An 18646-nucleotide genomic window follows, 5' to 3' on the forward strand; every position below is an offset into this window, starting at 1 on the left:
GATTGCTTCTGTTTCTGATAGTTTCCTGTAATTGTGAAAACAATGAGGTTAATTTTGTATTATCAGTAAGGAATTATGCAGTCTCAATGTGTAACACGACTCTCTCTGCATATTGAGAATCAGTAACTATATTAAGAGGTTCTGTAAATCCATAAGCACCATGAGAATTACATATAATTCTGTCTTCTGTACAGATGTATATGGACTTTGAACTACTTTACTTACCTCACCTGCTTTATAAACTGCCTTACCTGATTTGTTGGCATCATGTAGAAGGTAAGAACTCCAGAAATGGGAGTATGTTTTACAATGCATGGGAGAATCCAGACTGACTTTTTTATGAATTTAATTCTGTCAGTTTGGGGATAGTTGTTGCTAAGTGTTCCAAAAAAGTCAGTAAGAGCTATTTGCCAATATTCATTATCTTTCCACAAGGAGGAAATTTCTTCATTAGATAAAGGTACTATAATTTCTGCTGGATCTTTTCCAGTCAGTTGACGAAGACTTAATTTGCCCTTTAAAATCAAATCAGAAATCTTTTTTATATATGTCTTTAACTTTTTATTCTGTTTATGTGGCAGAAATATCCACTCGAATATAGTGTCTTCCCTCTGCATCAGAATTCCAGAAGTGTATTTTCTGGATGGCAAGATAACCAGAATACAGTCTAAATTAAGGTTTATCTGATCTACATGCACATCCGATATTCTGTTTTCTATCCATTGTAACTCTTTTTCTGCCTCAGCAGATAATATTCTTAGACTGTTTAGGTCCTTATCACCTTTAAGGGCCATTTTTAAATGCTTTAAGTCATGTCCTTCTACCCCAATAATTGTCTGTAATTGAGAAATTCCCCCTAATAATTTCTGAAGAGCATTAAGAGTTTGATAACAATCTCTCCTAATTTGTACCTTTTGAGGTCTGATTCTTTGTAAGTCTATCTTGTAACCTAAATAGTTAATAGAATCTCCTCTTTGCATCTTTTCTGGGGCAATCTATAACCCCCAACGAGGCAGAACTTCCTTCACTATTTCAAACATACGTTCCAAAGTTTCCTTATTAGAATCTGATAAAAGAATGTCATCCATGTAATGATAAACAAGAAGAAATTGTGAAAATTTCTTACGAATTATTTCCAAAGGTTGCTGTACAAAGTGTTGACACAAAGTAGGACTATTTAGCATTCCTTGTGGCAAAACCCTCCACTGATATCTCCTAACTGGCTGTGAATTATTAAGAGTTGGTACAGTAAATGCAAATTTTTCTCTATCATTTTCCTGTAACGATATTGTGAAAAAAACAGTCTTTTAGATCAATGACTATAATAGGCCATCCTTTAGGTATTAAGGAAGGTAATGGCATTCTAGGTTGCAGAGAGCCCATTGGTTGAATTACCTTATTTATGGCTCTCAGGTCTGTCAGCATTCTCCACTTACCTGACTTCTTTTTGATAATAAATACAGAATTCCAAGTACTGGTAGATTCCTCTATATGTCCACCATCAAGCTGTTCCTGTACTAAGTTTTCTAAAGCCTCTAGCTTCTCAAAGGTCATAGGCCATTGTCCTACCCAAACTGGTTCATCTGTAAGCCATTTCAATGGCAGGGCCTTTGGCTCCTCTGAAGGTCCATCATATGTACCTAGTTTCTGTTCAGCATGGATATTTGGTAACCATTTTCCAGAGCGTCTTACCAGATCTTTTCTACTATTTAAAGATTGTAAATAATTTGTATCTGACACTGGAGGAATATTAATCTGAGTATTCCATTGCTGTAAGAGATCACGACCCCAGAGATTTATAGCTATATCTGCCACATATGTTTTAGGTATCCCTTTCTGTCCTTCTGGACCAATGCAGACCACCAAGTTAATACTCTGTTGTACTCTAGATAGAGTCACAATTGCTAAAAATTGTACATTTGCCTCTCTAAGAGGTCATTTCTGAGGCCAAGACTTTTGGGTAATAATAGTTACATCTGCCCCAATGTCTAATAAGCCAGAAATAACGTTATTAATTTTCACTCTCAACTGAGGCCTTTTATCATTAATAGAAGCTTGCCAAAATATGCGTTTCTCATTTTGTCCATTCACACTTGATTCTTCATCACTATTCAAACTACCATCTAGAGCAGTATCATTTTTCAAAATAGGCAAAGAACTATCTATTTGTCCTGTGAGAGATTGTCTCCCACTGCTACTTGGAATGACCAGACCTTTCTCGAAGTGAGGGCCTCCTTGAGTCCCCCTTTGGGGTTTCCCGGCCTTAACGGGTTTCCTTGCATTTCCCTGGTCGATCTACATTCATTGGTCCAGTGTCTGCACTTACCACATCTTCTACACAATCCAGAAGGCAGTGGCCTTCCATATGAGGCATTGTAAGAATTTGTTTGTCTACATTTTCTCTTAGTATGTCCCATTTTACCACAGTTGAAACATCTAGGTTCCTGGTGCCTTCCTGGTCTCCAGGGGAAGGCACTTCCTACCCAATGTTCTGGTTCATAGTAGTATTAACTCTTGGTACCTATGTTGGCCTCTGTAAGGTGCTTCTCCTTCCCAAGCCCTTGCATGCTCACTTCTAGAACTTTAATTTCCTGTTGCCTTTTTAAACCTTTCAAAATGGCTTCTCCTACCCAAGCTCCAGTGTCTTACACATGATAGTCAATGTTGGCTGCATGCAAAACCCATTCTTCTAACGGAGCTGATCTGATCTTTAAAGGCAAAAGTATTCTTTTGCATATTAGGTTTGCATTTTCATAAGCTATTGTATGTATAATTGATTGTCTTGTTTCTGGATCTGTTACCTGTAATTCTACTGCCCTAGTTAACCTTTGTAAGAAGTCCTGGAACTGTTCTGTAAGTCCCTGTTCTATTCTAGTATAAGCTTCTAGGCGTTCTCCTGGCTCACAAACCTTATCCAAGGTATTAATGCTGCTTTTCTGCATAGGGACAGTATATCGTCATCATATTCAGCCTGAACCTCCAGGTTAGCATAAATACCCTGACCAAGAATCTTATCTAAAGAGGCTTCAAAACCTTCTTTATGCCCTGACGCTTAAGGAGCTTTGCCTCTTCTCTCACCAATGCCTTCCACTGGATTTGTCATGAATTCTAAAATACAGCTGCTTCCAATCATTCCCAATCTTTGGGTGTCACCCTGTTAAAGGTTGCCCATGAATGTAATAGCTGTTTTACGTATGAGCTATGGAGACCATATGAGACAACTGATTCTTTAATATTCTTAAGATCCTTCAGCTGTACAGGTTGCCATTCATAAGCCATCCATCCATGCAGGTGTTTCTTAGAAGCTGGCTTTTCTACCATGGTAGCTGGGCACACTAATGGTGTACGAGTAACAACCTTAGAAGAATAGTCATGATACCTAGGTGCCTCAGATTGGAGTGATTCCACCTCTGAGGCATCCCAATGATCTTTAAGCCTAGTAATGATATCCTTATGAAAAGTTTCAATCTCCTTAATCATAAAAGATTCCAAGCATGTTAGTGAATATGTAAATTGCTCTAACTGCTCCTCTACATGTTTTTCTAGGTCTATAATACGATCATTCTTAGGCAGCATCTGGATGATATGGAAACTGCCTTCTAGGCATTGGAGTCTAGATTCGAGGTCATGATTTGCTGATTTTGAGTCCTCAGCAATCAACCGTATGGACCTAAGTAATCTGTCAGCCCTATGCTGTAAATTATCTTCCAAACATTCAAATCTAGACTCAAATTTGTGATCTGCCACCTTAGATGCTTCAATAATTCATTGAATGGCATTTTCCAATTCTTCAACCCTATCCTGGTTATTTGCAAACCTTTGCATCTAGTTTCTGGGTAACTTAGATTGCCTATCTGAGTTTCTAGCTGGCTACAGATATTTTTTTGCTTGTCATGGTCTTCTGACATCCTAGCCTCTAAGGCCTCAGACATGGAGGATGTCTCTGTGTTTATCTTATCATAAATATGCTGCATCTCATCTTGGGTAACAGACAGCTCTGTCTTTAGCGTATTAGACACAGAGGCAAACTTTCATCCAATTTCTGTTCCTTTTGCTGCACAATTGTGTTCTGACCTAATCTGTTCTCCAAAACCTCATTGTGTAAAGCTGCTATTTCCTGTAAGTAAGTAGGTGGTGAGGTTATCCTTATCCCTATTCCTGAGTCCTCTGGCTAGTAATATTATTTGTACCAGCAAGCTAACTGCCATTACGGCATATAGGCCAGTAATTGGCAAATTAGCATCCTCCTCAAATATTGAATTCACACAATAAGCAAAAATATTACCAACTTTAGCAAATGATAAATATTCCACCATAATTTTACCTGATTTCTACTCCAGATGTAGTAACTAACTTTGAACAGTGGCACAGGTGTTCAGCTTCTCCTTGCAGCATTTGGCAGCAGTGGGTCAGGCAAGATTGTGGTAGCCATGGAGAGAGGTCACAAAAGCAGCTGTGCTTATCTTAGAGAGTATATGGCCTTGTGGCAGCAAACACTGAAAGAGATGAGGCTTTACTGCAGCAGCAGCCAGAGGAAGCCACTGCTGAAAGCCAAGGCCTACTCGACTCTAGGCAGCTAGAAACTGTCTCCAAGCTGGGCGGATGGTTCTGGGCAGCTCATCTGCATCGGGAATGCTCTTTGTGGCACCTGTGGAGAGAGGGCATTTTCCCAGCCTAGTCTGCCATCAGGGGGTGGATGGGGAGGAGGGACCAGCAGGCTGTCCCAAATGGGGCCAAGTTCCTGCTCCTGACACCAGATAAAGTGGGAAATCACCAATATGGAGCCAAGTAGAAATTTAAGGTTATTTAATAGGGAAAAGCCTAGTCAGTCAGTGTTGCAGCAGTCTATTCAGCAAGCCAAAAGGGTGAAAAACTCAGGTCCAGCCACCTGACCTCCTCTGACTCTATGTTACCTGGAGCCAGCCCCTAAGTAGGCATGGCTACAGATTCCCCTACATCACTATTTGCAGATGTCTATATAAGTAAACCGAAAAACTCTACCAAGAGAACTCCACAGCTGATAAACACCTTCAACAAGTGGCAGGATACAAGATTAACTCAAAGAAATCTGTAGCCCTACTATATACCCATGACACATTGGTGAAGAAAGAAATCAGAGAAACATCACCCTTTACAATTGCCACAAACAGCATAAAATACATTGGGGTAACACTAACCAAAAGAGTGAAAGACCTGGACAGTAAGAATTTTGAGTCTCTAAAGAAAGAAATTAAAGAAGATTTCAGAAAATGGAAAGATCTCCCATGCTCTTGGATAGGTAGGATCAACACAGTAAAAATGGCAATCTTGCCAAACACAATCTACAGCTTCAATGCAATCCCCATCAAAATCCCAACACAATTATTCACAGACCTTGAAAGAACAATTCTCAACTTTGTATGGAAAAACAAAAGACCCAGGATAGCCAAAACAACCCTATACAATAAAGGAACTTCTGGAGGCATCACCATCCCTGACTTCAAGCTCTATTACAGAGCTATTATCCTTAAAACGGCTTGGTATTGGCACAAAAATAGGCAGGTAGACCAATGGAATAGAGTTGAAAACCCTGATATTAACCCACACACCTAGGAACACCTGATTTTTGACAAACAATCCAAATTAATATGATGGAACAAAGAGAACATCTTCACCAAATGGTGTTGGCATATGTGGTTGCGGACATGTAGAAGACTGAAGATAGACCCAAGCACAAACATAAGTCAAAATGGATCAAAGACCTCAACTTAAACCCAGCCCCACTGATCCTATTAGAAGACAAAGTGGGAAATACTCTTGAATTAATTGGTACAGGAGGTAGCTTCCTGAACATTACACCAGTAGCACAGACACTGAGATCAACAATTGATAAATGGGACTTCCTGAAACTGAGTAGCTTCTATAAGGCAAAGGACACAGTCAGCAAGACAAAATGGCAGTCCACAGACTGGGAAAAGATATTCACCAACCCCACATTTGACAGAGGACTCATCTCCAAAATATACAAATAACATAAGAAGCTAGGCTCCAAAACACCAGACAATCCAATTAAAAATTGGGGTACAGAACTAAATAGACAATTCTCAATAGAGGAATCTAAAATGGCTGAAAGACACATAAGAAAGTGTTCATCATCCTTAGCCATCAGGTAAATGCAAATCCAAACAACTCTGAGATACCATCTTACTCCTGTCAGAATGGCTAAAATCAAAAACACCAATGATAGTTCATGCTGGATAGGATGTGGAGAAAGTGGAACACTTCTCCACTGCTCATGTGTGTGCCAACTTTTACAACACTTTGGAAATCAGTATGGCGACTCCTCAAGAAAATGGGAATCAGGATTGTAACCCCTCCTCTTATCCTATTCCTACCCAACTTCCCATTCACCCTGGATCTCTCTGGGCCTGTGCCTGCATAGAGTGGACCCGCCCAGGCAGGGAGGAGCTCCCTGAGTCTGGAAACACCTCACTGTTCCTTCCTCCTCCTCTGCTGGCTTGACCCCTACAAAGTGAAGAGACTACCGGGAGGGGCAAGACCATCCAGAGATGCAGATGTTGAAGTCTAGGGCCACACACACCACCGGGAGACTTGAGGAGATAGAGAGACCCCACTTGCACCCACTGGAAGAAGACATGGGAAGAAGACTGAATGAAAACACACTCAACAACAGAAAGACCAATATGACACCACCAAAATCTAGGGACTCCTCACTAGCAAGATCTGAAAAGCCCAACACAGAGGTTGAATTAAAGATGGGCCTCAAAAATTATCTTAGGGAGATGATAGAGACCTTTAAAGAGGAAACAAGAAAATTCTTTAAAGAAATAGAAGAAAAAACAACAAAGTAAATAAATAATAGGAAAATATAAAAAATACTTTAGGAAAACAGCCCATTTTTCACTAGTTATAGAGTCTTAGAAATTAACTGTCTCAAGCTGGTATTTAATGTAATTAAAAGACTTTTCTGGCTGGGCATTAGTGGCGCACACCTTTAATCCCAGCACTCGAGAGGCAGAGGCAGACTGATCTCTGTAAGTGCGAGGCCAGCCTGGTCTCCAGAGCCAGTGCCAGGATAGGCTCCAAAGCTACACAGAAACCCTGTCTAGAAAAACCAAAAATAAATAAATAAATAAATACATAAAAGACTTTTCTGAGATGCAGTGACTCATTGTTTATTCCTTACAGTCTTTGCAAACTGAAGTACCCTTCAGCCAGTCTCATCTGACACTCTTACTTCTAGTGGGTTTAACATTGAGGTAAGGACTACCCATTCAAACTGCTGATTGTAGATTATTTTGTAGATTAATGATTTCTGATTGAGTGGTAAGATGTTAATAAAATAAATAATGCATGTATAAGCTGAGATATATGCACCAAAACTTCTTAGTTTTACTTAAGCTGTAACAACTTGTTGTTAGGACCACACACTTCATGTTGCATATATATTATTTATTTCACAATATTCTAAATGATTTCTTTAAGATTTTCTTACAATTATTTTTTCTTTTCTTTTTTTTTTTAACATACTATCGTTACTGATCATTTGGGAGTTTCACATCATGCACCACATCACACTGAACTCCAGTATTTCCAGTCCAGGTCTGACCCCCTCATCCTTGTGAGCCCCCACCCCTCCCAATAAAAAAGAAGAGAAAAAAATTCTAATTTGTGCTGCTTACATTCTTGGTCAGAACATCAACTCAGAGTACAGGTTATTTTGATGAAAGTTACAGTAGAGCTTTTACTAGAATTCCCCACCATTTTGTTTGGATGATTTCATTGTCCCCATTCTATCATCACATGCAATCAATAATCACCTTTTAGGTTGAAAAAACATTTCCTAAGAATTTTAGAAGCCTGCTTCTGCTGTGTCAGACCAGCTTCTGGTACATGAACCCTTATGAAATGTACTTTATTAAAACCATAGCAGGTCTAGTAGGGGTCTTTAGATTAACCAGTTGACTCCACATTAAAGCACCTTTTCCAACTCTTCCTTGTCTAGTCACAGTGCTCTTACCCCAACTTTATCATTTCTTTAATTTTGGTCTTTATTGTTTCATTTGTTCTTGAGATCATATTATAATTATATCATTTCCCCCTCTTTCTTTGCGCCAAACCCTCCCATATACCTTTCTTTTCTCTCTTTCAAGTTCATGGCATTTTTAAAAATGAGTTGTTTTTACATACCAACACACATACTCATAATACAATTATTAAACCCATAATACAATTATTTCTTTTTCATTTTCTTAATGAAAATGTCTTAGCGATTTTTAAGTAGTTATTAAATATTTTAAATAGTTGATAAATCATTTTAACTTTTCAGGTGTTTCAATATTTCTATCCTGTTCTTGGTTTGTCTTTCTGAATTACTGAAGTTATACTATTTTGTTTTTCTTTCTTTAAAACTATATTTGGAGCTAGTGAGATATGTCAACAGATAAAGGCACTTGCCACCAAGACTGACCATCTGAATTTTGTCCATAGAACTGATGTAATAGGATTACATATATATATATATATATATATATATATATATATATATATATATATATATATCAGTTCATCATATATATATGATGAACTTATGTAATAGGATTACATATATACATATATACATATATATATATAACCATTATTGTGTGTGTATGTGTGTGTGTTGTGTATGCAAGTGTATGTATACATGCTGTAGTGACATCTACACCTCTTATTGTAGTGACATATGCTATATATCCTATCATCAATAACTGTTTCTGCATTTCTAGGCAGTTACGAAAATGAGTACTTGAGACATTTGCTTGCCTCAAACATTCTAAAAACAGATTAAGAAGAGGATTTGCATGATTGCTTTGAGTGCAGCACCTCAGCCTTCAGCTTTCTCTTCTGCATCGCTTCAAGTCACAGATTCAGTAACTCCAGTACTGAAAAACCTCCGGTGGCTGAAGAAGGACTGCATTTGATAGAATCTAACAGGAGCAGGCTAAGGTTTGACTGTACAAATCTTTACCACAATGCTCAGCTAACCCTTTTCCTTTGTACTTTATTGTAGCCCCTCCCCTCTCCCCTTCTCTAATGCCACACTATGAACCTCAAAAATGTCTCTGAAAGAATATCCTCCTACTCCAGTCTCAAAAATGTTGGTATTATAGCTGCACTATCACATCCGGCAATTCCTTTACTTACAGTAAAAGTTTCTTTGTCTCTAATTTCTGAAACTTGCAGAGCTTTGAAGTAAAATGAGAGTGCTTACCACTGTAAACTGTTGAAGCTGAAAATTTCATCAAAATAGCATGATTGGGGCTGGAAAAATAGCTCAGGAGCTAAAAGTGCTTGCTGCAAATGCATATTCCCCAGAATCCATATAACTGCTGGGTAGACATGGCAGCCCATCTGGGGTATCAGCATATAGAAAGTAGGGACCTGATGTGCTCAGAATAGAGGTCCTTACAAGAGCTTGCTAGACACATTGGCAAGATAGTCTGCTTCTGAGTTTGTTATTGGCCTTTTTTAAATATAAGGTAGGAGTCCATTTAAACACCTGATGTCAACTTCTGCACATGTACCTGCACACGTTAGGCACATACACATGTACCAACATACAAGTTTATCCACATGTACCAATTCTAAACATACTCAAATATGCATACATACACACACACACACACACACACACACACCACACAAGCACACACACACACACACACACACACACACACACACACACACACACACACAAGTTATGATCAATAAACATGTCTACTGGCATAATGTCATAAATACAAATTATCCTGGAGGAAAGCCTCTAACTCACAGGACCCACCCCACCCAAACTCAAGTCCACTGTTTTCTTTCCAATATTTCAATGCTAATCCCAGGATGTATAGGGATTTAAAACACAACACAAAAGATGCAGATCACCATAATTCATCTCCTACCTACAAGGTTCCGGTTTATTCTGGCATGACATGTTTCAGATAATAGAAACTGTGATCTCGACATCATTTATTAAACTTTAATTTACTGTGGCTGGAGAGCAGCTGTGAAGCGCAAACACAGAGTATGTGAAGCTTGCACGGGCCCTGCCCTCCATCAACTGCACTCAGAAAGTACCGAACCTCATTACGCACAAGCCTCTGTACAGCCCCAGAGAGATCGATGTTCATTCTATCAACTGTAGGGATCGTAGTGGATAGCAAGGAACTCTAGGAACAACAGCATGTAAATTCAGCATGATATGACATGTCATAACTTGCATTCTGGCAAACCCTAATAAAAATGAAAACTACACTATCCATTCCTTTCTTGAAAAATCTGTAAAATGAGGCTAACAGTAAAGTGTCCGTAATTGCAGGAATTGCACAAACAGTGCTCTGCTTCTAATGATTACTGGCATGTATGAGGTGCACCATAAATGCAGGATTGTAGTACATGCACATCCATTCATGATCATAGGGATTGACCTCACTAGGGCAATGAGTGAATGAAGAAGAAAAGACAGATAGACACAAGGACGGAAACCTGAATGGACAGCAGAGAAAGGGTGGCATGGCTTTACAATACAGAAACCACAGCCATCTCTCTTACCACCCCGGAAGCTCAGAGTGTTTATGAGAGAGTTTAGCAGAGAGCTGGGCTTATCAGATGCAGGTAAACAAGGGGTAGGATTTAAGGTATATAAATGGATTAAGGAGGCAGACTTGGCTAAATTTTGTAGGATGAGTCTCTTTAGGGGGGCAGTCTTTATTTGGTAAGATTCTGGGAGGAGAAACCATGGTGAGCACTTTCTGCATACACTATCAATATTGGCACTGGGTCTCCTGAGGAAAGCTTTGTGGATACCTCTGAGACTTACTGTATGTGGAAGGCTTTGCACTCCTCCAGGTCTCTGAGCTGCTGGGATCCTTGTCATAGAAGTGCCGCCAACCGCAAACATTCACTCAAGACTTTAATCATTCATAGCTTCCTCCACTCCCTACAATTTTATCCACTAAAATAATTATCTGCCACGCAAGTAGCATGTGTCATGCTTTATGTTCTCAGATGGAGATAAAATGGGCAGTCAAATGTCAGGGTCTGTTTTGGTGCTCTTCCAGAATCGACGTTACTGTTTGTTTAGTTCTTATGTATATTTTAGGTTTCTCATGCTGGAAATATTTTGTAGGGATGATAAATGTTACAGAGTCCTTATAAAAACAGAGATATGAGACCACAGCATACTAATCAAATGTAAGTCCAGAATAGAAAGGGTGAGGGTGAGGAAAGGATGCCTTTGATAATGACAGGTAGAAATGGACCTATGAAGAAATGTAGAGACCTATCAGCTAAGGCAAGAAGAGATAGTGATGCCAATACAGAAGAAATCTCTGCTGAGGAAGGTGCATTGTGATTCAAAAGAAACAAACAAGGCAAAATCCCACCCTTTAGTGGAGAGATGGAGTAATTTGAGTTTGATGTGAAGAATAAACAAGGATCATGCTATGCAGAGCACTGTGAACCATATCCCCTTGGCTCTTATTTTCAAACAACAGCCATACACTTGGAGAGAATTTTTACATAAGATTGGATTTATTTGATTTAAATTTAAAATTTCTCCTTTGGTTTAAGGTGAAGGTGAACCAGAAGGGGAAATGTGGCTATAGGAAGGTGCTGCGTGCCATGCTCTTGTAATGTTGTAGGCAGAACCATTATCAAAGAGTTGCTAGTGACCCTTAAGTTACATGGAATAGGCAATATGTCTCTGGAAGCAAGTCACATGTAGGTACCAAAGAAAGTTGAATCATTTGATTATCTATCTATCTATCTATCTATCTATCTATCTATCTATCTATATAAATAGATATATATGTATATAATATATATTATATATTATATATATTATATAAATATTCATGTCAGCCCTCTTTTTCCTTTAGACATGTTTCTTAACATTTTTATTTGGTAGGGGGAGGGGCTGCCTTACTCTCCTTCCAGAAAATCTTTGACTAATCATGTTGCCCGAGAGAGAGAGAGAGAGAGAGAGAGAGAGAGAGAGAGAGAGAGAGAGATTGTTTATTCTTAGCAATTTCTGGGGTGACATTTTCCTCTGGTAGAATCCTGATGCTGTCCCAGTTTTAGTTTCTTACAATTTGGTTCTTCAACCATGGGGGTGTATTTCAACTATTTACAATAACATCTCATTTTGCTAACCAAGGCTTAGCCTATCTACTGCAGGCAAAGTAGCCAGGTGCATGTGGTGGTGGAGTGTCATGTAGACTGAACTCCAAAGCCCCCAGAAGAAATCAGAAGCTCTGTAACTGCACAGTGACTCCCAAACTTCTGTGAAAGTGAGAGGGTCAGGGAACTTGCTGCAGAAATTCATCTATGCACAAACATGATATTACTGCATGCAATCTCAGTTAGTTCATGAACTCCTGGAATCCCTTCCTTTCCATTCCTAGGTGTCAGTGGAGAACAAATTAAGAACAGTTGTCCAGGCGTTCAATTCTCTCCTCAGAGGAATGAATTCTAAAAGGCATGGTTCACATTTATTTTAATCCTGACATCCCTTCAAAAAGTAGGTGATGAGGAATATGCAAGAAGACAAGAGACATTTGACCTAAAATAGAATAGTGTTAGAAGGACTCACAGTGTCAGAGGAGAGGGTCTTAAAAAAGAGCTTGTAGTGAGTTCTTTTCTCTTTTCACTCAGGAAACACTTTAATATTCTATACCTTATTTTACAAAATATTCTTATATTTTACATGACATTATCCAGATCAACTAAGATTGTATCAGCGATTTAACATGAAAAATTGAGTTTTACTTTGAAACATGTGCCATACATTATATGATCATATGAATCTCTACAAGCATTCTGCTGTTGTCTGATTTGGGAACTTCACCATAAATGTATTTTTGTGTCAATATAAATATCAAAGAAAACAAATATGAAAGGAGAGAAAATGTATGGATGATTTCTGTAAGAAGTGTGCTACTTTTCCAAATTTGAGGCTCAGCAATTATTACTCCTGCATTAAACTAACTTCTAATTTATTGGCATAATGATATATATTCGGGTAATTCTGAGATAACATATTTTCCACGGAAGTATGGGTTATATACATATTATGAGTAAAATTTCGAGAATTGAGAAAATGTGAAATTTTCTGATATGGAGAAAGAGAAGTAAGGGAAATTATCACGATGAAGCTGAAGTAGCAGTTATATCTAATTGTTTGGATATAGAGAGACACCTTCCCTGTCAGTGTTTGGCCATAGAAAAATCCAAGTAGATAGGCAGCAAATCTATGATAGCATTAACATTTTATTCTTGAACGTTTTTACTAAAAATTCTTCAAGTAAAAATTATAAAACTTCAGGATGTCTTGCAGTTATATTTATTTTGCTAAATGTCAAATGCATTTAACATTTATATATGTATATATACAAATAAAATATGTATTTAATTCCTCATATTTATTTTGCTCATATGCAAATGAAATAAATTATACTTTAAAATTTTTGCGGTAGGGCTAGGTATCACTATATGTTTAAAATGCATCACATTTTTTTGACAATCATGAAAGTTGTCAATGTTGTAATTCTATCACATATTTAAAGTAAATACGTAAAATGCATTTCGTTAGACATGCCACATATGCAGCCAATGGAAAATAAAGATTGTTTCCGTATGGTGGCTCTGTATTCTCACTGCCTTCAAAAAGATAACTCAAGCCTACTAGATTAGGATCATTTTACAGCCTGGATGGTAGCATTTGGATTTGGAACAGACAAACAAACCTGCTTATTAAAAGCACTATGTTACAGCCACTGTAGGTTGTACACCCGATCCTGGGACTTTCAAGCCAAGACTTTGTATGCTGAGGCAATGCTGAGAACCATTGTCTGCCCTGTGCTTAAGGCAGAGGTGCCTGTTCCCCACAAGACAGATGTGGCTCATCAGGACCTTGATCTGCAGTTCATCAGAAAACATTGAACATTCATTTTCTCTTTATAGTTAAACCAAACTCCTTTCCAGAGACTGTGATGCTGCAAGCCACTCCAGACTCTGGGAAACTTGCAAAACCTTCTTTTCTTTCTTTATCTGTTTGAATTGGAAACAATAAACAAGTGTAAAAGTGTGCTAATATTTTACATGTGAAAATCAGGATTTGGATCACTAAGACAGTTAAGTCTAATCAAGATGCACATAACTGAACTATGGTTAGAAGAATAACCTTGTGTTTGGGATAGATCTCAGAGTGAGCATCAAGTCTTAGAGATAGTCTAAGAACATGGAAACGAAGATATTTAATCTCTGGGCAGTAGACAGCCATTCTTTAATTTAAAGGATCTATTCTTAGGAATTTTTCTGATGTATGAGGGAAAACCTATTATTTTTTCCAATAAATTCTATTCTGTGTTTCACAAAGCCCTTCATTTCCATTGTACTGTCTTTAATCATTGCATGGCTTCAGTTTTAGTCAGTGATTTCAGGAAATTGCACAAGTAATTGTCATCACAGACACAGCTTAATTTCTACTGTAGTGATGATATAACAACTTGCCTGAGGCCAAATTGAAACAGAAAAGTCTGTTACAGAATGATGGGTGGTTTCTTGCACTGCTTGATAATTCACTGTGATAATAGCAGGGGATGCTAAAAACTAGAAATGTAGTTTTAGCTTCACATTAAAACTTTAATGCAATTGATTTCAAAATCAGCAAAATTGTAATGTATAAATTATAGCCTCCTTCCTCACAGGAATTTTAGCTTTTAAAGAAAAAAATAGTTGTTACACTCACAAAAAGGGAAAATAAGTACCCAAAGACAACACAAGAACAGTATTCAAATACTTATACTTGACAATATCCACAGGCAGACTTCAAGGAGATGTGGTTCAACTACTGTGCTGCTGTTCACCAGCTGCAAAATCTTAATGAATTTCAACTTATTAAGATGAGAAATTAGATTAAAAGGAAATGCCTGTAAATTCTTAGCATAATAGTTGGCACCTATTAGGAAAACCATAAGAGACAGTGAATACATGTTTTTAAGATTGTATCACTCACGATGTGTGTGTGGGGGGGTGTTTGTGTGTGTGTGTGTGGGGGGGGTGTCCATGGGTGTTTGTGTATCCTTTGGGTGATGGCAAGTCAATAGGTCCAGGTGTACACACCAGTGAGTGATCTTTGGACATGTTTACATATTTGGTAGAATTTAACTTCCTTTGTCTAATAAAACTTGAAGTGACATCTAAGAAATAAAAATTAATTAGAAAGAAATATTATTTGTAATCAACAACCTAATATATCTTAATCTTAATGAGAAAATATTGTTCTTTGAATGGAAACTAATTCTGGATTTTATCATCCTTCAGTGCTTTATTTTCTCTTTGATGCCTGGACTCCTGGATTTCATTTTATTGCACACATTGTCCACCTTAATAATGTTTATTGACTCATTTAAACAAAGTTGTATTTACTAAATTAAACAAATGAATAACTATGGAGGGCAATGATCACTAAAATCTCACATTAGTCAGAAAGTGGAAAGACCCAAGAAAATATACAGGAAAGTAATTTGTGAAAGCACTCACAATGTCCCTTAAAATTCTCCAGAAATATGAAGACTTGCAGGCTTCAAATGGTGTTTGGAAGGCACTTTATTTTGCCTTCCTGCCTAACAGAACAATGTTCTCTAAACAAGCTCCGTCATTTGGCAATCTACTTTGCTTTGAAAGAGTTCCAGGCAGAGCAATCCTGCCATCTCTCTGGGTAATCAGTTCTAAAACATGATCACTCCTAATTCATTGGTTAATTATACCTTGAAAGGACTGTGTAGTCAGCTCTCCACACTGTGCCAAACTGCCAAGAGCACTTAACTGAAATGAGTAAAGGAATTTTTTGATTCTTGGTCTAAGAGATTTTAGCCCATGGTCAAGAAGATACTTTATTGATCTGATGGTGTGGTGGATGATAGTACACCACTTGTGATGAACAGGAAGCAGAGGTCTAGGTACACATAAAATAAGCACCACAAAGCATGGCTACAGAGACCTACCATTGCTAACTAAGCCCACTTTCTACAACTTCCACCATCGATTTATAGGCAATTGTGGTGAGAACTAATGAATGGATTACTCCATTCATAAAGCTACAGCCCTCATTCCAACCACCTACAAAGAGAGACCCCAGTTCTCAACCCTGATACATGGGGCACTGAATGTGGTGATAACATGAAAAATGTCAAGATACCAAGCTGCATTAGTTTGGAATATACTCAAAGAAATTAACATAATTCAATGTTCTGTGAAGACTGGTTTGGTAAAAGAAACCTGGTAGTGACCAGTATGTAGATGGCATTTATAGCCACTGATATTAGATCATATGACAACAGTGAATGTGATTAATAGAGGATGGGATCATGGAGGGAACACAGTTGCCAATATGAGGAAGAAGAATATGAACAAGAAAAATAAAAATAAAACCAGTAGAATCTTGGAGTATTCAGAATTCCAAATCTTTACCTTCCAATATGCAAATTACTAGAGAAAGGAATAAAGTAAATGCAAAGGATAAATATCAAATCTTAGCAATTTTCACTTTAACAACATTTTACAAAATCAACATCTAGGTATGGTAGCTCATTAGATTTAATTGTTTTCTTGAAAATTGTGATATTTTCTGAAGGTAATAGATAATATTTACGAAAGGGTACTTTCAAACTGCTTTTAATACATAGTTCAGAAAATAACTCTTTAAATATTAATCAAAATTAAAATGTTTGAGAGTACTTTAATTGTAATATATTTAAATTTCATCAGTTTAAAGTAAAATTGTTACTGATTAGATAAATTGATCCTTTTATCTGGTCATAATACTCATTCCTTAAAGATACTAGATGTTGAAAGTTAATATTTGTTTATAGGTATAAAGAAAATGCTAAGAAAAAATACAAGGAAACATACCAAGATGTTATTGAGCTTATTGATTAATGAGGGCCCTATAACATGCTACTATGGGTACAAAGAAAAATCCAGAGAACTACACATATTTGGAGCATCAATGCCAAACTGCTGAAGTTGGTGAATGTACATGATGATGTATTGCTGAATTTCAACCAAATAAGTTTATATTTTTACTTGAAATTACAACTTGAACTAAAGATATGGTTCAGAAATTATAAACACTTTCTGCTCTTTCAGAGGACCAGAGTTCAATTCCTGGCATCTGTATTGGGCAGCTCACAACCACCTATAGCTGCACAGAGGTCAACACCACCTATAAATGTGTACACCCAATGTGTGGCATACATGCACATGGACAAACACATTAATAAATGTAAGAATTCATTAAAAACAACTTGGATCAATGTGAGTTTTCTATAAATTATAAATTAAAAAATAAAATAGAATATCCTAATCTCAAACAATTTGGAAGACAAGGATCATCACTTATTTGCTGCTACCCACACATGCACATGCACTGTGTGCCTTCTCCCTCCCCAACATACACAAAATAAGAAGAAATAACACTGCAAAGTAGTAAAACAGCATGATGAAAATGAAAGCCAGTGCAGATGAGCCAGTGTACATGAAATGAGTACATGTGGTATGTTTTGCTTGGTTATACATAAAACTTTCACAATTCTCTAGTGCTGGCCATTTGTTAAATAATAGAAATAAAAAATATTTGGATTGAATGATAAAGCATTATCATTGAGTTTGTCTTAATGCCACAGATTACTTATATAGATGAAATAAAATATCAGTGAAACACAAGGTAACCCCCTCCATAGTCTCTGTCTCAAATTTGAAAACATATATTATCCTGCAGTTGCTACACATGATTAAAACTATTAGTTTCATAATGAAAATTTCAGGTCACATCTGGAAAAGCCTCGTACACTTGGTATGTAAAGGCCATTAAATAGTATTTACATCATTTTTCAGATATTCTCATTTGTAGATCTTAAATATTTGGAGATGTTTCTCTCTCCAGAAGAGTTTGCAAGTTCATGTAAAATTTGGACACAGTGTGTCTTGAACCTGAGTAGGCTTTATTAGCTCCATTTAACACTAGCTCCGAAAGAAATTCAATTTTTGCTCTATTTAAGCAGCTTTAACAGATTGTATTTTTATACAGTATGCTAATTTATAAGTTAAAAGGCATGTGCTGGTGTGTGTATGTGTGAAAATGTTTTGGTCTATATACACTGTGGAATAACTCAGTCAACTTATTTAATACTAGCATTTCATCCAATTATCATTTTCATTCCTGTGGTGAGGTCACTTAAAATCTAGTCTCATAACAATCTTCAAGAATAATATATTGTTCCCATAAGTTCATCATTTTTAGGTTACACATAAAATTGAAATACAGAGAGCAAAATTGTGGCTATTGGGCTTCAATGTGGGTCTTTTAACAATGGGGAAACGATTGGTTTAAGGATTTAAAACTGCAGTTGGACAAGAGGGATGGACTCTGTGGTGTCTTGAGGTCTACTGAGATAAATATGGTTGATAACAATATGCTATATTTTAAAAGTTGTGAGATAGTATACTTTAAGTGTTCTCAAAACAAAAATGATGAGTATGTGTGATATAACATGTTAATTGGTTTAATTTAGCCATGTCATTGTGAACATACTGTATTATGTATCAT

Source organism: Cricetulus griseus, assembly GCF_003668045.3.
Source record: "Cricetulus griseus strain 17A/GY chromosome 1 unlocalized genomic scaffold, alternate assembly CriGri-PICRH-1.0 chr1_0, whole genome shotgun sequence".
NCBI lineage: Eukaryota > Metazoa > Chordata > Mammalia > Rodentia > Cricetidae > Cricetulus > Cricetulus griseus.